General features: G+C 43.6%; 1 protein-coding gene, 1 long non-coding RNA gene and 1 other non-coding gene across 7 annotated transcripts in view; 1 reads left to right on the plus strand and 2 right to left on the minus strand.

Annotated features, from left to right (window-relative positions):
* Window positions 1-2,598: 2,598 nt before the first annotated feature.
* On the minus strand, window positions 2,599-2,670 carry TRNAC-ACA. Its single transcript has one exon. It is a non-coding gene; the product is annotated as a tRNA-Cys (tRNA).
* Window positions 2,671-4,683: 2,013 nt separating this feature from the next.
* LOC123335207 overlaps window positions 4,684-27,150 on the minus strand; it is a 33,009-nt gene continuing 10,542 nt past the window's right edge. Inside the window, exons 1-3 of one of the 2 annotated variants that reach the window (XR_006553597.1) lie at window positions 5,879-5,942; window positions 5,504-5,714; window positions 4,684-4,874 (exon numbers count right to left, since the gene is read on the minus strand). This is a non-coding gene — a long non-coding RNA (uncharacterized LOC123335207). Of the gene's footprint in view, window positions 4,875-5,503; window positions 5,715-5,878; window positions 5,943-27,150 lie in introns of those variants that run through there. The other variant, XR_006553598.1, reaches the window with a different exon arrangement.
* SIL1 (SIL1 nucleotide exchange factor) overlaps window positions 5,014-27,150 on the plus strand; it is a 246,058-nt gene continuing 223,921 nt past the window's right edge. Inside the window, exon 1 of one of the 4 annotated variants that reach the window (XM_006070833.3) lies at window positions 5,014-5,120. The gene's annotated coding sequence lies outside the window, so the exon portion shown is untranslated. The other 3 variants (XM_006070835.3, XM_006070832.3, XM_006070834.3) reach the window with 3 other exon arrangements.

Below are 27,150 nucleotides of genomic sequence, written 5' to 3' on the forward strand. Positions count from 1 at the left end.
GGTTCCAGTTCCGGTCCTGCCTGTTTGTCTTTACATCAGTCCTTTACTATGGGCCTGGGCAAACCTGAACTGTATGGTTAAGGGGTGGGTGAGGAATTTGGAAGCTTGAGGGAAAATCTAGGAGATAGAGATGTGAACTAGATGACTGGTACTGTGCAAGAGAAAGAAAATAGTAAAATACGATCCATGGAGGTGACATAGGTGAGGCGTGTACATGAAGGTGGGGGAGGAATGGCTCAGGTAGGCTGTCAGGTTGTCGCTGCAGGGTGTGTGGTATTAATGTCCTCCCCCATCACCCTACAGTGCCTTCACTATATCCTGCGTTTCACCCTGATGCTTTTGCAGTATGGCTTCTTGGGGGGGAAATGGAGCAGAATGAGGGGACAGCTGACATCTAGGTTATACTCCATCTTTCACCAGTCTGGTTTCCCTAGGGTCTCTGATTGGCTTTCAAGGCTACTTTTTGTGTATATGTTTGCATGTTTCACTAGATATGTCTAACTGTGTAATTATAGAGAAATGTGTCTGTGGCAATGTGCATATCAATATGTAACAGAGTTCATATATGTAAATGAAGGATGTTTTAATTTATCTACACATGTAAACATGTATGTGTGCAGTGTGTATTATGAATCTGGATGTGTAATCTGGGTGCGTGAGTGTGGGTGTTTGTGCCAGGGTATGGGGCCTGTGGCCAACTGTATTCTCCAGAGGTGGCTGCCATGATATATCCCATCCCACATATTCTCTTACAAGATGATGGTGACACTCCTCCCATTGAGAGGTGGGCTCCCCTTCCTTCTCCTCAAATGTAGGCAGACCTCTGTGACTCCCTCAACCAATGGAGTGTGGCAGAAATGATGCTACATGACTTCTGAGGCTAGATCATAAAAATACCAGGCACCTTAATGCTTGGTTCTCTTGGGATGCTCATTCTTGGAAACCAGCCACCAAGTTCTGAGGAGGCCAAGCAGCTACAGGGAGAGGCCACTCATCAGTGTCTTGGCTGACAACCTCAACTGAGGTCCTACCTGCCAGCCATGTGAGTGAGCACCGTGCCTTCGTGGAGCCACCCCCAGGGGACAGTGCACAGAACAGAGTCTGTTCTTCCCTACCAAGCCCTGCCCAAATTGTTAAATAAATATGGATGCTTTGTTATGCAGCTATAGCTGTGTCTGCCCTAGCTGTGTGTGTGTTCCTGTGATTTGATGCCTTTGTGAGTGACTGTATGCGGTTTATTTGTGTCAGATGTCTGTGTACTTCAGTAGGTATGTGATTGAAGGTGTTCCTTGGGGTTCTTGGGGTTTAACTTTGACCTCAGTGGAAGCTGTTTGCTGAGAACCCTTTGAAATCTTGTCTATCTTCTAAGTCTCTTCTTTTGCATGTTTTCCCTTTGAGCCAAAGAGGCCTGTTCAGTTGAAAGCAAATGCAGCTTAAATTTACTTACCTTTTTTCTGGTTAACCCCCCCTGGAGATGCCAAAGCCTTCTAGCAGGTGGGAGGTTGCTATCCAGAGGCCTCACAAGCCTTTCACAGGGGCTGAAAACACTGTTTTTAAAATTTTCCTTTCCAGAAATGCATCAGAGACAGAGCAAAGCACAGACACTGGGGTCCTTGATGTCTCCTGGGATAGAGAGATCTAAAATTTCTGATTGCCACCAAGGAAGCTGTTTATGGGCTCAAGTGTGCCAGGTCTCAGGGCAGAGGTCATCTGGTCTTTGCTCTGCCTTGCCTGTGCCATCTACTGCAGTTGAGTGCAGCCCAGGAAGTAGAGAACCCTGGCTCTGATGGCTAGTTCCTCTTGGTCTCCTTGCAAGTACCCCATCAGCTTCTTGCTTCTTCCATGTTGGCTCTTGATTTACTTTTCCAGAAATGCAGAGAGCTCGCTCTATTTCATACTCCTGCCCTTGCGTTGCCTCTCAGGCTCTCGGGACTGCTAAAGCACCATTGTCCAACAGCGCTTTTAGCAATGATGAAATGTTTCATAATCTGCACTGTCCAATATGGTAGACATTAGCCACATGTGGTTTTTGAGCACTTGAAATGTGACCAGTGTGACTAAGAAACCGAGTTTTAAATTTTATTTAATTTTAATTAATTTAAATCTAAATAGTACACATGGCTATTGGCTACTGTGTTGGACAGCATAGCTCAGAAGAGTTCAGAGAGAAGAGTTTTTCTTTTATTTGTAAAATGCAGATAAAAATCAACCCTATCTGCCTCATAGGGCTGTCTGAAAGAAACAAGATGACGAATGTGAAAGAGTTTTATTCACATAAGGGATCTGGAAAGATAGCAGTGTGAACAGAGTGGGCTTATTCTTATAGCTCTTTGTTAATATTTCTGTTTTATGGCCCTTGCTGGACTGGGTTGATTTGATCTGTTTACATTTCTGAATCTCTCATCTGACTTTGAGCTCTTTGAGGGTAAGAACAGGGGGATAGTATCATAGCTCTATGAAAGTGAAAGAAAGTGAGGTCGCTCAGCCATATCCGACTCTTTGTGACCCCATGGACTGTAGCCTATCAGGCTTCTCTGTCCATGGGATTCTCCAGGCAAGAATACTGGAGTGGGTTGCCATTTCCTGCTCCAGGAGATCTTCCCAACCCAGGGATTGAACCCGGGTCTCCTGCATTGTAGGCAGATGCTTTACCATCTAAGCCACCAGGGAAGTCATAGCTGTATCCTCACAGCCAATTGCTGGCATGTACTCATGTTCAAGTAAATAAAATGTCTAGAGTCCAGAAGTGATTGCTGGCAGCAGTATTTAAAGAGTATGGTGAGAGCTGGGGTTGGGGGGCACACAGAGAGGAGGGGAGCAGGAAAATAGGGGGTGAGACTGAGAGCTAGGGCTCCAACTCCTGACACTCAACATTCTAGGGCCACCCAGAGAGACCAGTGAGCCATTCCTGATGCCAGGAAGCTCTCACACAGCTAGGTATCAGGCTTGTGGGAGACTGAAAAAGGTTGGTCAGAGGAGAAATGGTCCACTTATGCATTTTGCTTGTTAAGGAAGGCGGTTGAACATATAAATCTCTGCCAGGTTAGGCCCCTGGGGTGGGTGCTGTGGTTTTCTTTCTTTTCCTGAGGATTCCTCAGGCCTTTATCTTTCAAAGGTGTTGCTCTTCTGGGTAGCAGAAGAGGGAACTTGGAAACTCTCTAACAGAGCTTTAAGGGACAGAAGGCATTTTTAGTTTTTGTTTACTTATTTAAAAGGAAATTTAAAATTTACTTCTGCTCAATTCCAAGAGTAATACAGGGAAACAAAGAGAAGAGCCCAGTGGGATCCTACCACCCAATCTGATCCCTGGATTTCAAACTTTCTGCCTTTACAGTGGTCCTCCTTGTTTTGGGGCCATGAGAATAAAGACAGTCTGCTTAGGCCCAGCCCTGCACACTGATTTTAGCAGCTCAATAGGCTTGAGCTCAGAGCTAATTCCCCTGGGAAGGTGGCTCTCAAACAGGGCTTTTAAAGGTTTGGAGATTGGGGGACATGGAATTTCCCTTCAGTACATACTTGACCTGGTTAGATCTGTCCCAAGAAGGAAGCCAGGCTCCTGTGAGTGCTGGCTGCTCTCTGTCCAGCTGGACTCTTTTCTTGGCTCATGCATTTATGTATGAATTCTGAGATTTGAGCTTATTCTATTTTTAAGCTTCTTACTCTTGTAGTACTTTATTAATATCTTTTTTATAACTTGTGTCGGGCTCAATTGTAATTTATATGTTCACTCTGCAATGTATCCCAGATGCAATAAATATTTGTTGAACATTTATTACCTGTCTTCATGGTACTAGGCAGTGACACAAACTAGAATTATTCCTGGGTCCAGCTACTCTCACTGGTCTCCTGAGTGTTCCATGGGAAAAGCGAGCAGTTCCTTGTCCTTTCCCACCCAGTCCCAGGGAAGTGCCTTACATAGTCTTTCTAATAAACTGGCAGTACTCACTGAAGCCTAGATCCCCTGGAGAATTTCATGGACAGAGGAGCTTGGGCAGCTACAGTCCATGGGGTCTCAAAAAGTCAGGACTAAGCGACTAACACTAAGCCCTTTCAGGCAAGAAGGTTCTATGGAAAGAGAACAGGACTTTTGCAGGCATCCAAATCAGACTTAAAATCCCAGTTCTAGCACTTTGTGACTGTATGACTTTGCATAAGTCCTTCAACCTCTTTGAGCCATAGCTTCCCCATTTGTGAAAAGGGTTGTGTGTGTGACAATTCTGATCTTAAAAAGTTATGAGAAGTAAATATAATGTATATGTGACACTTGGCATATATAAATAAGACATTCGGTGGTAGAGCAGAATTAGAGCTGCAGGTAACTTTTATTTTTAAAATAATAGGTCGTCAATTCACACAATATGTAAGTATATAAAGTAGGTGACTTGCAGGTGCCCTATTCTGTATGAATTTTCTAAAATGACTGTCTATTGTTTGAGACTGAAAAGAGTAAAGTCGCTCAGTCGTGTCCAACTCTTTGGGACCCTATGGACTGTAGCCTGCCAGGCTCCTCTGTTCCTGGGGATTCTCCAGGCAAGAATACTGCAGTGGGTTGCCATTTCCTTCATCAGGGGATCTTCCCGACCCAGGGATCGAAGCCGGGTCTCCCACATTGCAGGCAGACTCTTTACCCTCTGAGCCACCAGGGAAGTCCATTTACTGTTTTATCCCAGCTGAGTCACACCAGTTTGATTTTTTTTTCACTCCCTACCCCTCTGCTTTCTTTCTTTCTTTCGTCTAGGCCACGAGGCTTGCAGTCTCCTCGACCAGGCATTGAATCCATGCCCCTATAGTGGAAGCACTGAGTCTTAACCACTGGACTTCTGGTGCAGTGCCACCTCTAGTTTCTTTCTGATGATTTTTCCGCGAAGAAGAAGCTGTTGGGGAATCAGAGACGAAACTTCAAAGTTCTATTTCTCTCTGACTTAGAAGCAAACTGGACCCGCAAGTATCTCACACCGGCGGAAGGATACTGGGCTAAACAAGCCCCAGGAGGTTCGCTCAGGTAGACGCTAGGGGGCGGGACTTAACAGAAGCGAGGGGGCGGGGCTAACAACTTCGAGTGCGGGAAAGGCAGTGGAACGCCGGTCGGCTGTTCTGGAAGGCGACAATTGGGTGAGGAGGCAAGTGACATAACAGCCGCGCGCTCACGGGTTCTGACGGTGGCCGTCGCGTCTGCGTACGGGGAGCTGGTTGCCGCTGCGGCCGCCTGGAATTGTGGGGATTGTGTCTGCCCCTGGGCTGCCGGGCGGGAAGCCGAAGGTAGGGGCAGTAAGGCCACCCGGTCCTGGGCCTGGGCTGGAGGCTCAGGGCGCTGCTCCGGTCTCTACCCGCCAGCGGCCCTGGCGCCTTCCCAGCACTGTTCGGGGTCCCTACATTTCCCACCAGTGTCTCTGAAGCGGGACGTGTAAGTGGGCTCTGGACTCCTCACTAGTTTCTGCAGACTTGGCCTCTCAGCCCAATGCTGCCTTCCCTATCCTTCCCACTCAAAACGTCTCCAGGATACCTGCTTGAATGCCCGGAGATGAGGCAGTGGGGGTCCGAGACAGGCTTTTGGCTTCTCATTTGTTTTAGTTTCCTTCCCTCTTCTCTTCTCCAGGTCTCAGTTTCTTCTTTGTCCAGATGCTCCAGCGTTGACATTCTGGTGTCTCTTCACCATATGGAATTGAACGCCACTCACGTTGTATTTCCTCTTCGATCTTGTGTTTTCCTTTGCCCTAGGTAGATAAAATACTTGCCTGTAAAGTCGGAGTTAGAAACTTTGTGTTTCAAATCACCAGAAGGTTGTGCCTATTCCTGGTGTGTTTCAAATCACCTAGAGGGTTTTGTTTATCTCTGGGCATTATTTTCAGGCATTTTGGATAAAGTGAGGCATGGGTACCTGCAGTTCTCCCCAGGTGGTTCTGATTCAGGTGGTCCCAAAATCCTCGCTTTGACATTCTCTGCTACAGAAAGCAATAGAAAATCATTTGAACTATGAGCCACATGTGGGAAAAACAAGGTAATCAGGAAATACCCAGCACCTGCGAGGTTAATGCGTGGGGGGGGGGGTTCCTTTGGACTAGAGGAGCTAGAGGGTTGATACCTTAAAATAAAATATATGATTTATATGTAAGATTAGTTTTTTAAATAAATATTTTTAAATACTTGGCCTCGAATTCAAGTCCAGCTTGCTTTCCGACCTAAATAAAACAAAACAACAAACTTTTTTGGGGGATTTAGGAAGTTAGATTAAACCTAGACTAGGTAAGCAGGAAAAGAATGAATCCTTCATGTTTGCCAAGAGAATAAATTAATATTTAAAACACAATGTTTGTTTAGACAGTGTGAAAGATGTGTTTTGTACCTGTGTGTTTTTTTAGCTCTCAACCCACCCGAGTTTCTTTTCCGATAAAATTATAGCCAGATTTGGAGATTGGATAGGATTTTGATGGGAGCTAGGACAGGATATCAGGATTGATATTTGTGTGGAATGGATCAGGATTGGTCTGTGGCTTCAGTTGAGAACTTGGTCCTTGGGCTTTTTTCTAAATGGAATTAAATTTTTTTTTTTTTTTTTTTTTGCTTATTTTTGACTGGTTTTCATTGCTGCATTGGCTTTTTCTGTAGTTATGGAGAGTGGGGGCTGCTTTCTAGTTGTGGTGCGCCGACTTCTCATTGCTGTGGCTTGTTGTGGAGCAGGCACTCTAGGGGCTTGGACTTAAGTAGTTGAGGCACGTGGGTCTAGAACACAGCCTCAGTAGTTATGGTGCACTTTGGCTGAGTTGCCCTGCAGCAGGTAGGATCTTCCTGGACCGGGGATGGAACTCATATCTCCTGCATTAGCTGCTGGATTCTTTACCACTGAGCCACTAGGGAAGCCCTGCCCTTGGGTTTTTAAGGTGTTGCCATATCAGACTTATTTTTACTGTTCTTTTGGGTGTTTAGTGGACTTAATCTGCAGATTAATACATGTGCTGTTCAGATGAAATTGACAATAGACAAGACTTAACTGCCCCCATTTTACAGATGGTGAGAATGGGTAGTATGTTAGTAGAGATGTGGTAGCCCAGGAATGAGCTTTGTCCTCTGATTCCTGCTCTCTTTCTCTTGCCTGATGTCTTTGAATGCCAGCTATTACTTTTCTGTAGAGGCCAATTTTGAGCCCTGGTGTGTTTCAGTGACAGGAGAAAAGAATAATTAAAAAACTGCAAAGTAACAAAATGGCTTTAAAATAAGCATGTGTGTGTGAAGTCGCTTAGTCGCGTCCAACTCTTTGGGACCCCATGGACTGTAGCCTGCCAGGCTCCTCTGTCAATGGGAGTCTCCAGGCAAGAATACTGGAGTGGGTTGCCATTTCCTTCTCCAGGGGAATCTTTCCAACCCAGGGATTGAACCCAGGTCTCCTGCATTGCAGGCAGACACTTTATCCTCTGAGCCACCAGGGAAGTCTTAAAATAAGCATGCCAGAACTTAATTCTCAGTGAGTATTGTTCTCTTTTAGAATGGCATGTGTAAGTGGTGGGGGTTGAGGGTGACATCCTGATAATGGCCTTTTGTTTTTTTCTTTTTTGCCTCCATACTCAGCTTGTGGGATCTTAGTTTACCAACTAGGAATCAAACCTGCATCGAAAGTGTAGAGTCTTAATCACTGGACCTCCAGGGAAGTCCCATTAAAATTTTTTGTTTTTTTATATGGCCTTTGTACAAAATAGTTTTGAAAATCCATCTTGAAATTGTCAGAGATGTTTTTGAACCATATGAGAGATCAGTTTCACTAATACATGACACCATACAGTTGCTGCTGTTCTTTTTTTTTTTAAACTACAAATGGCATGGTTAGGCAACCTGTCATGTGACCTCAGATGAATTAACAGTTCATTTGAAGTGGACCTAGTGGAAATGTGAGGTTTTTTCCTTTTTGGCTGGGGGTGAGCATGTTGCATGGCTTGTGGGATCTTAGTTCCCCACAAGGGATTGAACCTGGGCCCTCAGCCGTGAAAGCGTGGAGTCCTCCCCACTGGACTGTTAGGGAATTCCCTGAACATGAGTTTTGATTCTGAGTCTATCACTTATTAGCAATATGACCTCTAACAAGTTATTTCACTTCTGAGGCTTGGTTTTCTAGTGGATAAAAATGGGAATAATACTTTAAAGAGTGGTTAAATGAGGTAGTACATATGAAGCTTTTGGGACACAGGAATGCAGTAACTATTTGCATCCTCAGTAAAGATTTGCTATTAATGAAAATATTAAGAAAGACAAGAGTTTGTAAAGGCAAGTTGTACCTTTTTCCAAATAGGCGCGTGCCTTCTAATTGTCATTTCATTATGTTCGTAGGTTCATGCTCTGACCTTCTCATCCTGCCTCCTTTTTTTTTTCTTTCATTTTCTATCCTTTCCTGAGTGACACTGTGCTGTGGAGGCTGTCTGCCAGTCTCTTGGAGTAAGCCTCTTTTCACGAGAGCTAATCTGAACATTCTTACAATGCCAGCCCCTTGGTTGTGGATTCCTGGGGATTTTTTTATGGGGCCTCAGCTGGTGTTTGGATCACGCTCTGTAGCACAGTCATCTCTAACTCCTGGATTTGGAGTCAGTTTGGAGACCTGTTCTTGTGAGCTAATCTTTTCTCTTTCTGAGCGAGGATGAATGCTTTATCCTTCTCTGAGTAGGCTTTAAGCTGCAAGTCTTAGTCTTCTGCAATATAGAGCTTCTTACTTTAATTTACATGTGGTGTAAGGAAGGAATATCCTTCCCTTTTCTTCATTTACTTCCACCAAGGGTTTTACTGCCAAGTAGGGACGGAGGATAGCTGGTTGTCATTCAGGTGAGGCGGTGGGTGACCCCTGATGACCACCTTCAACAATAATTGAATTTGTCTTTGAAATAAAAACTTCATAAAAGAGGGAAGCTACTCAGGACACATGTGGAGAATCTGCCAGAATTTCCCTGATTTGTGAAGAGTTTACACCTGGTATCCTCACTTGTGCAATTTTCTACCTTGGAGACAGAATCCAGGAGCAACTGAACTATATTTAGCCCAGACTGATGGACAAGGGTGTGGTTGTGTCGGCTGGTCATGTCTGCCCTCATTCTCCTAATAGGGTCCTAGGAACAATTTGAGGCCTTGAGAAGTGACTTAGTCCATTATGGGCTGCTATAATAGAACACCGTAGATTGGGTGGTTTAAATAACACACACTTATTTCCTGCAGTTCTGGAGGCTGGAAGTGAAAGATTAGGGTGCCAATATGATCAGGTTCTTTTGGAAACTGGGTTGTCCCTTTGGACATCTAATCCAGTGTCTCTCAACTTTTTGTTCATTAGCACCTTTTGAGACATTTTTCCCCTTAATTGCCCCATTGCCTCCAATCAATGGAATTTTAATACAGCAAATATACTGTGTATCTGTTTATGTACTCTGGCCCTTTGGGCCACAAACTGTTGTAATATCTAAGATTTTTTTTCTTCCTCAGGAATCAATTTTCACCCCTTGGGGGGTGATTTTGCCTCATTGAGAATGCATGGTCTTATCCTATATTGTCTCACTAATATAGTCATCAAGGCTCATTTTTTTAACTTTTTATTTTTTATTGGGATATAGCCAATTAATGGCGGAGAAGGCAGTGGCAACCCACTCCAGTACTCTTGCCTGGAGGATCCCATGGACGACGGGGCCTGGTGGGCTGCAGTCCATGGGGTCGCTGGGAGTCGGACACGACTGAGCGACTTCACTTTCACTTTTCACTTTCATGCATTGGAGAGGGAAAGGCAACCCACTCCAGTGTTCTTGCCTGGAGAATCCCAGGGATGGGGGAGCCTGGTGAGCTACCATCTATGGGGTCGCACAGAGCTGGACACGACTGAAGTGACTTAGCAGCAGCAGCCCACTCCAGTACTTTTGCCTGGAAAATCCCATGGATGGAGGAGCCTGGTAGGCTGCAGTCCATGGGGTCGCTAAGAGTTGGACACGACTGGGCGACTTCCCTTTCACTTTTCACTTTCATGCATTGGAGAAGGAAATGGCAACCCACTCCAGTGTTCTTGTCTGGAGAATCCCAGGGATAGCGGAGCCTGGTGGGCTTCCGTCTATGGGGTTGCACAGAGTCGGACACGACTGAAGCAACTTAGCAGCAGCAGTAGCAGCATATTTATTTTTTGCTTATTGCTATTCTTAATAATTCAGAGCAGAAGTTGTTTGTCCCTTACTGAAGTTATTCTGTATTGTCTGCTTCAAAGCCTAATGATATTAAGGGAGTTGGAGAAGAAATGGAATATGAGTGGAGGTAGGAGGGATATTTTTATCTGGACTTCTCCAAATAGGCTGGAATGAGTATATTCTTTACTGTTTTTATTTTCTTCCAAATCTTAAGAGTTTTCAGGTACTGCACTTGCCGTTTGTTTCTCTAGTGCCTTCTTGGCCTTTATTTATCACAGCTGAGCACGGATGTTCTTGGACTGAAAATTGAGTAGTGTCTGTTCAGCCCATGTCACATGTCAAATTCACAGAGAAATGGGAAGGGGTAAGTTTCTGAGGTCTGCTTGCTGGCTATGTCTTGACTGAAAGCATTCTTGATTATGCCTTTTAATTACCACTTACTGTCATCACAGGTAGAAAAACATACAGCAGTCAGTGAATTGATCCATGTCTTGCCACTTCCCTTCTGCAAGTTGTCTGCCCTTTCTGTCTTGTGAGAGAGAGGAGTTCTAGAAACTGGAAAATGAGAAATGCATCCCAAAGGTCTGGTGAGGAAGGCTGATGCCAGTGGACTTTTAAATGGATATGTCTTTACATTTGTGCATACTTTCATGCTTATGCCTCTTATCTCTGTGAGGCTCCCAAGGAGGTAGCATCCATCTGACCAAACTGTGGAAAACTAGCAGGCTTCAGTTCAGAGGAAGAAACATAAAGTAGGGCAATCAGTACAAACATTGATTGATCGTGCTCTGAACCCAGGGAGTAGCAGACATTGGAAGCATAAGAGGCCAACTCCTTAGCAAGGAGTTTAATATTGATTTTGTGCCCCTCTTCATGTCTTACTCATGGGATTTGATTTAGATTATATTCACTCATGGGATTTGATTTCCATTATAGTCAGTCTAAATTCACATCATTTCTGTGCTGGAAGAGATCATCCTAGGAGGTCTTTATATCAATTTCATTGCAAACACCAGGATTGAGTCTGGTTCAGATTAAGGGATGGCTCTTTGTGGTTTCTTGGGTGAGTAGAGAGTCAGAAGGTACCCTCTAGTTCTGTCATCACCCAGTGCTTCAGTTTTACTTTTGTTGGGTTCCTATTTTACTGATGAAATGAGCTTCAGGCGTGTGAAATGGGCCATATACCTTTTTTAGGGCCACCAGCATATTAGTGGCAGAGCTGAGACTCAAGCCATAGGGTTTGCAGAAGATGGCCATAGAAGTTGTTGGAATTATTTAGAACCTTGTAAAGATGCAAGATGTAATTGCAGTTAAAAATCCCTGTGGAAGGAGTAGGCCCTGCCTCCATTGACTGCCTTGTTCATTATCTTACAACTCTCACAGGTGAGGTTTTTGGGTGTCATGACGATTTTTCTCCTATTTGTAAGTGTTTGCTTTTGCTCTTACCTCAAGGAAATAGTGGAGAAGGCGATGGCACCCCACTCCAGTACTCTTGCCTGAAAAATCCCATGGACAGAGGAGCCTGGTAGGCTGCAGTCCATGGGGTTGTGAAGAGTCGGATACAACTGAGCAACTTCCCTTTCACTTTTCACTTTCATGCATTGGAGAAGGAAATGGCAACCCACTCCAGTGTTCTTGCCTGGAGAATCCCAGGGATGGGGGAGCCTGGTGGGCTGCTGTCTCTGGGGTCGCACAGAGTCGGACACGACTGAAGCGACTTAGCAGCAGCAGCAGCAGCAAAGGAAAAAGATTGAAGTTTCCACTTGTTTTAGAAACAATAAAGTAGTGCCCAGGCCAGACTGCTGTGTGTTCTATAAAGAATAGAGCCAGTGAAGCAGTGGACCTTATTTTGTGACCCAAGCAAACCTTTAAAACATTTCTAAAAGAAAAAGTGAAGGAATGGTTGGGATGTTACAGTGGTTTAAACCACTCAGGGGTCCAGTGTTCATAGCATTATTTACAATAGCCAAGACATGGAAGCAAACTAAGTGTCCCAATAATAGATGAATGGATAAAGTAGAAGTGGTATATATATCCAATGGAATACTACTCAGCCATAAAAAAGAATTAAATAATGGCATTTGCAGCAACGTGGATGGATCTAGAGATTATCATACTAAATAAAGGAAATCAGATAAAGACAAATACCATATAATATCACCTGTATGTGGAATCTAAAAGAAGTGATACAAATGAACTTATTTACAAAATGGAAACACAGAAATAGAAAATAAATTTATGTTTACCAAAGGGGAAAGGAGGGGAGGGATACATTAGTTTGGAATTAACAGGTATGCACTACTGTATATAAAATAGATGAACAACAAGGACCTACTGTATAGCACAGGGATCTGTATTCAATATCTTGTAATAACCTATTAATATAATGGAGGGACTTCCCTGGCTGTCCTTTGATTAAGACTGTGCTTTCACTGCGAGGGGGCTTGGGTTCTATCCCTGGTTGGGGAACTAAGATGTTGCATGCCATGCATATATATATACAATATATATTCTTTGTGCTTAGTCTCTCAGTCATGCCCGACTCTTAGTGATCCCATGGACTGTAGCCCACCAGGCTCCTCTGTCCATGGGGATTCTCCAGGCAAGAATACTGGAATGTGTTGCCATGCCCTCCTCCAGGGGATCTTCCCAATCCTGGGATCGAACCCAGCTCTCCCACACTGCAGGCGGAATCTTTATCTGAGCCACCAGGGAAGCCCATATTCTTTATATATATATCTTCATAGTATATATTTATATATATTCTCTATATATACTCTCATATATATAAATTATATATATAATATATATAAACTATATAAAGTACGTATATGTACTATATATTCTTACTTTATACTCTCTTTATACTATAAAGAATATATATAATGAATATACTTTATATGTTATATATTTATATGTATAATATAAATATATATTCTTTATATATGTATATATTCTTTATCTGAATCACTGCTATATACCTGAAACTAACACAGCATTGTAAATTAACTATTGTTGTTGCTTGTTTAGTCACTAAGTAGTGTCTGACTCTTTGCGACTCCATGGATTTCTGCATGCCAGGCTTCCCTGTCCTTCACTATCTCCCAGAATTTGCTCAATTTCATGTCCATTGAGTCAGTGATGCTATCTATCTCATCCTCTGATGCTCTCTTCTCCTTTTGCCTTCAGTCTTTCCTAGCATCAGGGTCTTTTCCAGTGAGTCAACTCTGCATCAGGTGGCCGAAGTCCTTCCAATGAATATTCAGGGTTGATTTCCTTTAGGATTGACTAGTTTGATCGTGCTGTCCAGGGGACTCTCAGGAATCTACTCCAGCACCGCAGTTCAAAAGCATCAGTCCTTAAGCACTCAGCCTTCTTTATGTCTAAACTGTCACATCCGTACATGACAACTAGAAAAACCATAGCTTTGACTAGACAGACTTTTGTTGGCAAAGTGATGTCCCTGCTTTTTAATATGCTGTCTGGGTTTGTTATAGCTTTTCTTCCAAGGAGCAAGTGTCTTTTAATTTCTTGGCTGCAATCATCATAAGCAGTGATTTTGGAACCCAAGAAAATAATATGTCACTGCTTCCACTTTTTCCCCTTCTATTGCCCATGAATTAATGGGACTGGATGCCATGATCTTAGTTTTTTGAATACTGAATTTTAAGCCAGCTTTTTCACTCTATTCTCTGACCCTCATCAAGAGGCTCTTTAGTTCCTCTTCACTTTCTGCCATTAGAGTGGTATCATTTGCATATCTGAAGTTGTTGATATTTCTCCTGGCAATCTTGATTCCAGCTTGTGATTCATCCAGCCCAGCATTTCACATGATGTACTCTGCATATAAATTAAATAAACAGAGTGACAGTATACAGCCTTGTCATATTCCTTTCTCAATTTTGAACCAGTCAGTAGTTCCATGTAAGGTTCTAACTTTTGCTTCTTGACCTGCATACAGGTTTCTCAGTCTGATATTCCCACCTCTTTAAGAATTTTCCACAGTTTTTTGGGATCCACACAGTCAAAGGCTTTAGCATAGTCAATGAAGCAGTAGATATTTTTCTGCAGTTCTCTTGCTTTTTCTATGATCCAGTGGATGCTGGCCATTTGATCTCTGGTTCCTCTGCCTTTTCTAAATCCAGCTTGTACATCTAGAGGTTCTTGGTTCACGTACTGTTGAAGCCTAGCTTGAAGGATTTTGAGCATTACCTTGCTAGCATGTGAAATGAGCACAGTTATACAGTAATTTGAACCTTCTTTGGCATTGCCTTTCTTTGTAATTGGAATGAAAATTGACCTTTTCCAGTCCTGTGGCCACTGCTGAGTTTCCCGAATTTGCTGACATACGGAGTGCAGCACTTTAACAGCATCATCTTTTAGGATTTGAAGTATCTCAGCTGGAATTCCATCACCTCCACTATCTTTGTTTGTAATAATGCTTTCTAAGGCCCACTTGACTTTACATTCCAGAATGTCTGGCTCTAGGTGAGTGACCATACTATTGTGGTTATCCAGGTCATCAAGACCTTTTTTATGTAGTTTTTCTGTGACTTTACATTCCAGAATGTCTGGCTCTAGGTCGAGTGACCATAGTATTGTGGTTATCCAGGTCATTAAGACCTTTTTTATGTAGCTTTTCTATGTATTCTTGCCATGTCTTCTTAATCTCTTCTGCTTCTGTTAGGTCCTTACCATTTCTGTCTTTTATTATGCCCGTCCTTGCATGAAATGTTCTTTTGATGTCTCCAATTTTCTTTTTTTTTTTTTTTTTGGAAGTTAACTATTTGAACAATTTAATTACTTTACAAGAAAAATTCAAATGCATGCAGATACAATGTAACAGATGTTCAATTTTACAATATATTTTAAAAGCTAAATGTATAATAAAACAATTGTTACACTCATTTTCTCTGACCATTAATCTACTCCCTTCTAAGGTATCAATGATTAATGTCTTCCTACACATATGTATATATTCACTGTCTTACAAGCATCTCTGCTTGTGTTTAAACTGATATACTATGTAATTTGACAAAAACAGATATTTTCTCTAACAACCATTATGACGCAAAACTATTGTAAATGCTTCTTCAAGAGTGGCCCACAGTCCACATGACTCATATCTCACCTGGTATGTTTGCTCAAAATGTAGATCTTTACTCCAACAATTCTTGGTCTCACCAAGATGCAAAATCATTGCCCTTTTGTTGTAATGAATATTCTTACTTCTCTCTTACTCAGAATAAATTCCATGAACAATTATGCTTTCAACTTTGCAACACTCTCTAGTCCTTTCTTTCCTCTATCAACCCTCTTAGCCTGAGTAGATGACTACCAGAGAAAAGTCATACAACTTTGTTGACTGCTTTCACTTAAAATGTATTACTGTATTACTACAAGTCTCAAATGGGGACCTAACACTGTCAGAAACAGAGTCTAAATCAGTTCTTTCTATATACCTACTTTGCCACTTTGAGATAGCTATTTCACAATTTTCTTGTCTCCTCAAATCTCTGACATCCCTTTCCCAAGTCCCTTACTACTGATGACCTTGCCTCATACTTGAGAGGAGAATGAAAGTGAAAGTGAAGTCGCTCAGTAGTGTCTGACTCTCTGCAACCCCATGGACTGCAGCCCACCAGGCTCCTCCGTCCATGGGATTTTCCAGGCAAGAACACTGGAGTGGGTTGCCATTTCCTTCTCCATCCAATTTTCTTAAAGAGATCTCTAATCTTTCCCATTCTGTTATTTTCCTCTGCTTCTTTGTATTGTTCGTTTAAGGAGGCCTTCTTATCTCTCCTTGGCTATTCTCTGGAACTCTGCATTCAGTTGGGTTTATCTTTCCCTTTCTCCCTTTCTTTTCACTTCTCTTCTTTCATCAGCTATTTGTAAAGCCTCCTCAGTCAACCCTTCATAGATCACAGTGTTGTCATGGTGAAGGGACTTGCATAACTCAATGAAACTATATGACATGCTGTGCAGGGCCACCCAAGATGGACAGTCATAGTGGAGAGTTCGGACAAAATGTAATCTTCTGGAGGCAGGAATGGCAAGCCAATCCAGTATTCTTGCTGAGAGAACCCCATAAACAGTATGAAAAAGCTAAGATATAAGACACCAGCAGATGACCTCCCCCCACCCAGGTCAGAAGGTGTCCAATATGCTACTAGGGAACTACAATTTAAAAAAAGCCCCACTCATGGATCAGCTCATTTGGTTTCTTAATCTTCTATTGTTAGATTTCAGATTGTTAACAAGATGCTTACTTTCTCTAAGCCTTGATTTCATGATCTGTAGAATGGGAATAGTAATACCTCCTTTTGTAGCTGTCTTGAGAATTGAGAATTGTAGAAAGTGCATTCACAGGCACAGTGTAAGTGCTCTGTATATTATTATCAATAATGACAGCAACAGCAGTTTCCAGTTCCTGACCCGGTTAGAGGATAAATTATGCTGACTGTTCAAGTGTGATCTTAACCATCACATCATTGTCTTTGTTGGCTGGTTTATTATTCCTGTCAGTCACATTGATCATGCTCATGCTAAATAACTAAAAGTTGTGAACAGCAAAGGACTTTGCAGCTTCTTTGCCACCTCCATCCTTATTCGGCTTAGTTCTCACCTTTTTTAGGCTCTCTGTACTGGCTACCCCAGTCAAGGGGCATCTGACATGGTGATTTTAAGGAATCAGGGCTGGCTGGTCCAGAGCCTGACTACAGCCCACTGAGACAATGTGTTCTCCTTGTCTCTGGCCTTTTCCTTTTCAGCCAGACATGAAGCAATTAGCTCATTAAGGGAACTTTGACTTCTGCAACGGCTTTTTTCTGATTTGTATGCCCATTCCTGGCCTTGTGTGAGGTCAGAGAGGCATAGTCAATTACACTGACCTGGATTTTGTGCTCAAGTTGGCTCTCTTTTGCTTTGAGATTTGCAGCTGGTTCAGCAGTGGGAGTGGAAGTGAGGGAAAAGCCCCTGAAGCTACTAACCAGCCCCATCCCCATTTTATTGATTTCAAGCTGAGTTTTAAAAAATTCTGACATAATCATAATGATTGCCTGAATGAATGAATGAAATGCCTTACTTCTGAATGAAACAAATAGGGTTAAACCTCATTATTTAGGGGCAAGGCCAGTCTGCATAGGTAGAAAAACAGAAATCAAGGAGTGTTCTCATGAATTCAGTTCAGTCGCGTCGGACTCTTTGCGACCCCATGAATCGCAGCATGCCAGGCCTCCCTGTCCATCACCAACTCCCGGAGTTCACCCAGACTCACGTCCATCGAGTCAATGATGCCATCCAGCTGTCTCATCCTCTGCTGTCCCCTTCTCCTCCTGCCTCCAATCCCTCCCAGCATCAGAGTCTTTTCCAATGAGTTAACTCTCTGCATGAGGTGGCCAAAGTACTGAAGTTTCAGCTTTAGCATCATTCCTTCCAAAGAACACCCAGGGCTGATTTCCTTCAGAATGGACTGGTTGGATCTCCTTGCTCCTTGCAGTCCAAGGGACTCTCAAGAGTCTTCTCCAACACCACAGTTCAAAAGCATCAATTCTTTGGCGCTCAGCCTTCTTCACAGTCCAACTCTCACATCCATACATGACCACAGGAAAAACCATAGCCTTGACTAGACGGACCTTTGTTGGCAAAGTAGTGTCTCTGCTTTTCAAAATGCTATCTAGGTTGGTCATAACTTTCCTTCCAAGGAGTAAGCGTCTTTTAATTTCATGGCTGCAGTTACCATCTGCAGTGATTTTGGAGCCCCCAAAAATAAAGTCTGACACTGTTTCCCCATCTATTTCCCATGAAGTGATGGGACCGGATGCTGTGATCTTCATTTTCTAAGCCAACTTTTTCACTCTCCACTTTCACTTTCAATTGCTGTATGACAAAAACTATCACAATATTATAAAGTACTTATCCTCCAATTAAAGCAAATAAATAATCCTGACTAACACACACACACACACACACACACACACACACACACACACTGTTTTCAGAGATGCCATTGTCTTAAAATTTGGGGCAGGCTTCTGCTGTGTGTTTCTCATCCTGTCTTACCGCTTCCTCTGTTTCCTGGAACTGCACCTGAGTGTTTTTTTTTTTTAAACTTTTTATTTTGTATTGAGGTATAGCTGATTAACAATGTTGTGATAGTTTCAGGTGAAAGTGAAGTGAAAGTGGAGTCGCTCAGTCGTGTCCGACTCTTTGCGACCTATGGATTGTAGCCTATCAGGCTCCTCAGTTCATGGGATTTTCCAGGCAAGAGTACTGGAGTGGGTTGCCATTTCCTTCTGCACTGGATCTTCCCGACCCAGGAATTGAACCCAGGTCTCCCGCATTGCGGGCAGACACTTTACCGTCTGAGCCACCAGGGAGGTATTCAGCGATACATATACGTGTATCCATTTTCCCCCATGCACCTGGCTTTTTATAGGAGTCTCCTCTTATCTCCTCCTTTGGCTCCCTCCAGGACATTGTGTACCACTGCTGTTAGGATCTTCCTAAATACATTTCTGATTGGAGAACACTCCTTTAGAAGATTTCAGTGGCACCTACTGGCTTCTAAATAAATTCCCTATGTATCAGTTGTCCTGGTGTTCATGCCTGTCACAGTGTATCCCTGTCCTACCACTTTAATTAGATCCTCTGTCATTACATAGGAGTACTGCTTGCTCCTGATACACTGATCCATGTGGTCCTTGAAGCATTCTGCATGTTTGTCTCAGCCAGTTCTTTTGTCTGGAGTACTCTCTCCTTAGTTTCCTACTTTATTCTGCAGATCTACCTTCTTCATTGGGCCTTGCTAATACCTCCTCATCTGTATCTCCATAGCAACACTTTGATTATAGAGTTCAGCATACTTTATCCTGGTTTATTGTTCTGCTCTCATTGTATGAGCTTCCCAAGGACATGGGCATACTTTATTTTGTCTCCAGTCTAATGCTGTGTAAATGGACACTATAAATACTTATTGTATGAGTGAATACATGAATGCCTGAGAAATGATTAGCAGTTTTGTTCAAATCCCAGTTCTTCCCAGAAACATTCCTTGATCCCTATTCACAGTGAGTCTGGCACACTCAACTCCCAGAGCCCTTTGTGTCTGTAACAGTCTGATTCTTTAGAGTCCGTCTTCCCACCTTGATTAGAAATTCTTGGAGGCCACAAATTGCATCCCTCATTTTTCTTTGTGTACCCAGCCCCCAGCACAATTCCTGGCATACAGAGGGTGTTTAATACACACTTTTGAATCCAAGAGTCCAGCCATTTGGTCAGTCGCTGTGCCTACCAGTTGATCAGCCTTCTGTTACTCACTGGCCAGGGGTCTCCAACTTAGAGATGTTCCCAGGGCCAGGTTGGAAACTGTGAGGCAACAAGAAATGCTGGGCTGTCAAGTTGGAGTGCTTAGGTACTCTGTGGGGAACAGCTACTTCTCAGTCCATTTTTGCCACAGGTGAGTATGGCTTTAGTGGCCTCCTCAGCTCATATTACAAGAGAAGCTAGAAATTCAGATTCTAATATGATATCTGCAAGGACTACCAAAGTGCACGGGTGGTCCAGATTTGACCTATTCCTATCCTTTTGTGGCCTTTGGGTTGAGGCTGAAATTTCCCAGCCACAAATTTTCTTTGTGGAAGAAGAAAGGGAGGGGAGATCATAAACTGAGGGAGCTTTTAAGGGAGTTTTGGTGAAAACCTAGCTTTGATTGAGAGTATCCTGTAATTTTCTATGGGTAGTGACTTACTCTCTTGGGCTGAGTGCTATAGAGACCATGTATGGTTTGGGCTTCATCCTCTCGTATTCCCCAGAAAGATGGTGTCCTATGGACTTTTGTGATTTTTGCTCTTTTTGTCCAGCCTCAGCTGAGACAGGTTTGATGGTGGTTCTTGCCTCTGTCGACTTCTAAGGGCCTGGTGGTCAGGCTGGTACAGAGACCATTCCTGTTAAAGGCTTCCCTGAGGAGGGATTCTGGATGAGCAAGTACAACCAAAAGTGAAATATACTGAACAAAATCAATGCCTAAATGTCAGCCAAGGGGCAAAGCAGTATAATAGCCGGAAGGAAATCTGTACCTCTGTGGAACCTCTTGCAGGGCCATATCGTATCCCCTGGCTGTCCTGTTCTTTGCATAGTCTCTAAGGACACCTGGCAGTGCTTACTGCTTGGTATTACTTCTGGGTCTGAAAGTGTTGCCACCAGTGGTCTCCCCATCTGTGGCAGAAAGTAGGTGATGGAATATCTGGAAGAATACATGGGAAACTGAAGAGTGGTTGTCTTTGGTGAGAGCCCCTGCATGGCTGGAGAATGGGAGAAGTGAGGCAGACTTTTCACTGTGTACTTTTGTGTGCTTTCTCTGATCTGAACTGTGCACATATATGGTTATTTTTTAGTGTACCTGAGCAAACCCAAGTGTGAGCTCCTTTTCAGATTCTCTGTTGTCACTTTCTTCCTGAAGCATGTGTTTCTCTTTAAACACCTGGACCCAGTCCCTGTAGACTGTCTCTCAGAGGTGGCAGCCTCACCCCTCTGTTCTGCAGAAGTCTTTTAGGGTTTTTCACTTAGGGGTCTTTAGAATGACAGTCAGGCTTAAAGTATGTTCAACATTTTACTATTTTTAAAGGGCTTTCAGATAACGTTATTTTATCTGATCCTTAAAACATTCTCGCTTTCTTGAGGTTTGGAGAATCTAAGTGACTTACTTGGGGCCATACAGCTGGTCAGGATAGAGCTGTGGCTGATCTGGGTAGCCATACTTCACATTTGTGCACCTCGCTCTAAGTTCTTATGGCAGTTAAGTTGTCTTCTCTTTTTGGAATTCCCTTAGCGGTTTCCAGAGATGTTTCAGTTAGGGCAGGGGTGGAGCCATGGTGGTTTCTCTTTCCTCTTTCTAGTCTTTCCCTCTTTAGGACTCTCAGTTACAAAGACCTGTATTTTCTGGGAAAAAAGGAGTCAGAAGTAGGTTTCTCCATTTTCTATGTAGGGTGAATTAAGGCTCCATACGGGCAGTACTTTTTAGGGAAGCTTGAATTGACAGTCTGGTTTCCTAGTCTTTGCTGAATATTATTGCTGCTATTAGGCAGAGGGCTGTGTTTCCAGGTTACAAATCTTTTTAGCAAAGAAGTAAATGTGGAATAGAATTGGAAGGACCCATGTAGTCCTTGGATATAATTTAATGCTCCACATCCCAGAGAGAGTAAACATTGTAAAGTGTGCAAGACGGGTTTGGATTAATATCCTGACAACATATGGTTTGGCATGTAGGGCACTCCTGGGAGACCCTCCTCACTGTACACAGCCCGCCTTTGCTGGGTGGCCCCTTTCCACAGGTCTTCCCAGCAGCTGTTATGCACCTGGGTAAATTGTCAGCTTCCCTAAGCACTGAAAAAAATTTTTTAGCTGATGAAAGCCCTCATACAGGAGGCAAAATAAACAGACAACCCTGAGAGACAGTGTGTTCTAGTACTTCTTAGTTTCCCCTGAATTTGTCCAGGGTGTTCACTTCCTTTAGAAACACTGGCTGATCATCATCACTGGGCTCTTCAGAATACAATATTGAAAATCATCTTACCCTTTCCACTCTGTTTCCCCTGGAGTCATGGTGTGGAAAGTCTCTGGAAGCTCCAGAGAGGCAGTGAGCACCATGGAAGGAAGTCTCAACTATTCCTAAGTATTAAGCAGAAATCTTTGACATTTTACTTTTTCTATTCTTACTTAAATCAGAATTAGGTTGCCATCAAAGAGGATTCTGTGCATTAATGACACCACTGAGTGGGAGAGGCTCCTGGTACCTCCTTTGCAGTATCTGAAGAGAACTTGTTGGGGGCATGCAGAGATCATGCTCAGGTTATCTTTTCCTCACCTAGCCCTAACCTGCGCTGTGCCAAAGAGAGTTGTCATAGAGATATATACCAGCTAATGGCTTAGTCAAGGCCTCATTGGTTGGCAGCTCTGTAGGTCTGGAAACTCGGCTAGTTCATCCAGGTTTAAGTCCCAGTGGGGATGTAAAGCATGTGAAATTCCTAAGCATGTGAAATTCATGGGACCATCGAGCTACAGTCCCAGTTAGCTAATTAACTCTTAAGAAGCATGATTACCAAGTTGACTTGTGAGGACAGGTAGGAGCATTGTCTCCACTACAGGAAAGGTGAGCTGGGAGCCAAGTCAGCTCTGGAGGAAGTCAAGGTGAAGTATGGTGGAAGGCTCTTGTCTATAGATCAGTATACCCAAATTCAAACCATATACTAGCTGTGAGACATCTGAGATGAGTTATTTAACTTCTGCTCCTATTTCTTCATTTGTAACCAACCCCCAGTGGCCACCTCCCCGCCTCGCCAACTTCCTCTGGATTTTCAGATATGTATGTAGTAAGCACTCAGTAAAGACTGTCTTATTTATTTCCCTGTCTCCTTCCCTCTGCTCTTCTTTCCTTCCAGCCTTGTTCTTCTAGGGCTATGTCTATATTCTGACCAAAATACACTTGTCGGTCTGTTAGGGCACCAGGGATGCGTTGGAGAGAGATTCAATACTTTCATTCTCTAGCTTCCCTTTTATGTAGCCTTTGCAGATCAGTCTTTCTTTTACCAAAGGTTACAGTAGGAACAACTAGATTCTAACTCTTCTGTCTGTTTCAACCTAATAAGTCTTCTGGTTACCATTGAATCTGTAGTTCTTGCCAAGCACCCACTATGGGTTAGGTACTGCTTGGCCATGAGAATATAGTGGTGAGTGAGACAGAAACACCTTTCCAAACCCCTTCCTCAGATGGGTTACTTCTGTGGATGACTGGTTTTGTGCATATTTTTGTTGCTTCATCCTAATTTCCTTTTGAGAGGGCAGTCTTCTCCCTCGACCTAGGGGACAGTGCCCCTTTGTGTTGCCTGGGCCTTGCCTGCTGGCTTGCTTGCTCCTAAGTGATGAGAGTAGCAAGCTGAGGCTGAAGGAGAAAGCCCTGTGGGGTATTACTGCCTCGGCCACACATGTCCCAAAGGCTTGCGCTTGGCACTCCTGAATGTTCCTTTTCTCCCTGCACACAGATTTTAGTGTTCATGGGTAATTTAAATTCAAATAACCTTCCGCCTCCTCTCCTCCTTAAAAAAAAAAGAGCCCTGTGTATTACAGGTTAGAGAACAAAGAGGGGCAGCCTGGGTCTCCTGGTAGGGTTTGTTATATCATGTTTTTCGTGCAGCCTGGCTATGGGTTGCCTTTTCTTTAATAAGGCTAATGTGTAATTCAGGCATACTGATATTCTGCAGTCATAGAATCTTACATCTTTCTCTACCTTGTTTGTCATATATAGTGTGACATATAGTCATATATACACACACAGACACAGACACACAGACACACAGACACACACACACACACACACACACGGTGTGTTAGGGGCTTTGACTGACAGCTGACAGGAAGTGGAACTTGGTTCTTCACTTTGGACTAATATGGTGCATCCTGGCCCTTAGTGGTTCCTGCATAAAGAAATAAAGAATGCCCAGTAGCCAGGTTGATGGACTTCTTAGCTTCAAAATAGGGGCCTGAAGATAGCGCTCTGTTCCCTCTTCCTCTTTCTGTTGCCAGTATACCAGCAGTTGCCAGGAAGTATATACAGGGAGCAGGCAGAATGGCTCTCTGGGAACCATTTATTTGAGAGGCCCCAGTGGAGAAGTGCATTTTCCTCTCCTCCTCCTCTTGCTGTGGTATGTAGCATTGTGACTTGGTACTGCTTGTCCCTCTGCAGTACTGAGGCCTGTTTGTGACTCCTCTGGCCCTGTAGGGATTTTCAGCAATAAATTGCTTGCTGCTTGGTGTTTCCCCAAAACTCAATCACCTTTCCAGGGATGGGGGAGTGTGTCAACAATTAGGGACCTAGCAGAGCCTCTGTTTCTTACACTGTGACCATTGGAAATATAGTGGTTGAGCCCATGTGAGCCATGCTTCCCACTGCTTCTGGGGTTGGGCATTTGCTGCAGTTGGATTTAGCGTTGAGTCACACTAGAGGCTTGCTTGGAAAGTGGGAGCACTGAATAATTATTGCTTATGTACCAGTTAAACCTATCAGCCAACAGATGTCAAGTGCAGGAAAAAAGTGCAATAATGTTATTGTAATGGCATAATAGTTATCATAATAATCAGCTGGCATAGCATTTGATAAGAGGCAGATCCTGTAATGAGTGCAAGGGAAGGGTTAACCTTCAACTACAGCACAGTGAATTGGTGCTTAACCTTGTAAGAGATGCCTTGTTGATGCAAGTGATTCAGGTACTGATTTGCTCCCCCCTCTCTCAGTAGCTAGAGGAGCTATGGAAACTTCAGCTGGGGTTGTCTGCCCTGCAGGTACTGTCTTTTTCATGGTGTGATGGAGCATACACCATCCTTTTGTTTAAGTTTTACCATCCTAGCACCCAGCAGCAATGGGTTTATTCCTATAGGTTCATTTGGAATTTTCAGAAAATCCAGCCTTATATTCTTAGCTACAGTTGATGAACTCTACTCCCTGCAGTGAACTGTGTTCCATACCTAGGGGTGGTGGTGTACCTCTTTTATGTGTACATACTAATTGTGGTGGGCTGTGCTTGCAGAAGACGGCCTCTCCTCACCCAGAGAGCTTTCTGGAACTGCATTCCCACGTGGTTAGAAAGGTGGTGGTGAAGGGGTGAGGAGCAGAACTGGGCTCTTAGATGACCCACAAAAGCAGCACTGGGGTAGGAGAAAAGAGTGTTTGGATTCAGGCAGACCTGGCTTTGCTCCTGACCTTGCCACTCACTAGCTGTTGGAGAAGTTATTTAACTTCGCTGAGCCTCTGTCCCTGTCTTTGTGCTCATCTGTGTCTCATTTGTTCTTCACTAAGAGCCCTGTCTCTGAAGTAACTATCACTATGCCTGCCACTAAGTAGAGCTCAGTGAATACTTCTGCTTCCCCCATCCCACCTGCCTATCCTAAAGAGTAGAAGTGCAGGGACAAGACCCTTCTGCTTCCAAAGGGAATTTTGGCCACAGTTGGAGATTAACAGGTGAGTTTCTTCAGGCCCTGGTGTTGCTTCTCTGAACCATGACCTGTAGACCTCCTTTGGCGCTGACTCATCGGGAGGACTTTTGATATTTAATGTTTGGGCGCATCTCTGCTTTATCCAGGGAGTGAAACATGGGGTTTAAAAATCACTTTGGGGAGCGGTATCCCTACTCCTGCCTCAGTCCCCTGCCGCTGTGCTCCTTTCCCCTCTTTCGTTTGTGTGGGTCACTTGGGAGCACTGCCTGCCTTGGGAAGTGCTTGTTTCTTACAGAAGCTGCTCCTTCAGTCTCTTTACTGGGTAAACGTTACTGTATGTCTTTTTTGGCTGCATCAGATGGCACGGGGGATCTTCATTCCCTGAGGGAGGATTGAACCTGTGCCCCCAGCAGAGGAAGTGTGGAATTTTAATCACTGGACCACCAGAGAAGTCCCAGGATTATTGTATTTCTATATGCCTGGGCCTTTGCTGTGGACTTTTATTTTGGAAGCCTGGAGTACTCAGACAAGGTGATATCTTCTTAGACTATTTTTGGCTGTAGGCCAGCTTATCACTATGGCTACCACTCATTTGGAGAAAGGCAGGATACAGAAAGTAACTTTTGGAAGAAATTTGGAAAAGAGGAGGGGGAAGGGGAAGAATAGTTTGTTTTAAGGTCACAAGAGGAGAATAGCTTCTCTAAGCAGAACCATTTTGTTTTGGACAGAGCTTCATTTTCCTTCTCTCTGAATTTTTCTTTCAGTCAGTAGACACACTAATAGCCTCTGTTACATTCCAGACATTGTGGTTATCCCTTTTATATACTTATCACCAAGTCAGATACAGTTCCTGTTCAGACTATTGATAAATATAGACATGAATCAATTTATAATCTCATACATAAATGTGAAATTATGATTATAATAGTGTGTGGAAAGAAAGGAATGTGGTACCATGAGAATATTTGACAGGGATTTGACTTGATCCTGGGTTTAAGAGGGTATCAGGGAAAGCTTTGTTAAGGGAGTGATTTTTGAGTTGTGAAGAACAAACGGATGTTTACTAAGCAAAGTGACATGAGGTTGAAGGGCATTTCCCGCTGAGGGCCTAACTTTTACAAAGCCTCCTGGGGGCACGGTGGGGAGGAAAGAAACGTGACTTCTGTGGGGAGCTGAAACAAAATGTGGCCAGAGCACAGAGAGTGAGAGGAAATAGGCACAGGGTCAGGTTGGAGAGGGTGGCAAGGACAGGCCTGTTCAGCATGGCAAGGCATTTTGATTGTACTAGAAGAGCTGGGAGACCTTTGGAGGGTTGTTAGTTGTGGTGAGATGATTGAATTTGCAGTATGAACAGATCACTCTGTTAGATGGTACATTAGATGCATTTTGATGAGAGTGAGAATGAAGATTAGAGAAGGAACATTACTATAATGGGTTGCCTTTTTTCCTTCAGTCAACTGAATGGTGATGTTGATACCGACCCCATGACACGTTGCCTTATTCCTCCTGAGTCAGGTCCTCTCTTTGTGCCTACCGTCTTCCTGTGGGCCTCTTCCTCCTCCTGTGGTCCCTGGCCTCCAACATGCCTTGACTCCTGTTTGCTCCTGGCTTGGGGGTAGGAGCTATCCACTCTTGGTGGTGTAGCCCTGCTTCTTGTTGGGACTACACCATCTGGAGCAGCCCTCTCTTTTTGTTGCCTTGTGAGTTTCCATTTCTGGTAGTGAACACATCCTTGGGCTCTTTTGTTTGTTTCTTAAAACAGTCTATTGTGGCTGCTACTCTTCCTTTGTGAAATGCTGTGTAAGGTGGTTGACATAAAAGAGACCATGAAAAATAACCTGGGTTGTATTTTCTGTAAAAGTTTGTTCAGTACCAAATTGGGTAAAATAAAATACTCCCCAGTGGTCTTGGGGTTGGGGAGGGGAATGATCTTTGTAATGGGATTGTATTTGGTGGAGGTGTTGGGGAAAGTTAATCTGATTTATTTGATTTCCTGTGGGGGTGGAATTGAGGGTAAGGGAAGGTCAGAGCC

Source organism: Bubalus bubalis, chromosome 9 (genome assembly GCF_019923935.1).
Source record: "Bubalus bubalis isolate 160015118507 breed Murrah chromosome 9, NDDB_SH_1, whole genome shotgun sequence".
Taxonomy (NCBI): domain Eukaryota; kingdom Metazoa; phylum Chordata; class Mammalia; order Artiodactyla; family Bovidae; genus Bubalus; species Bubalus bubalis.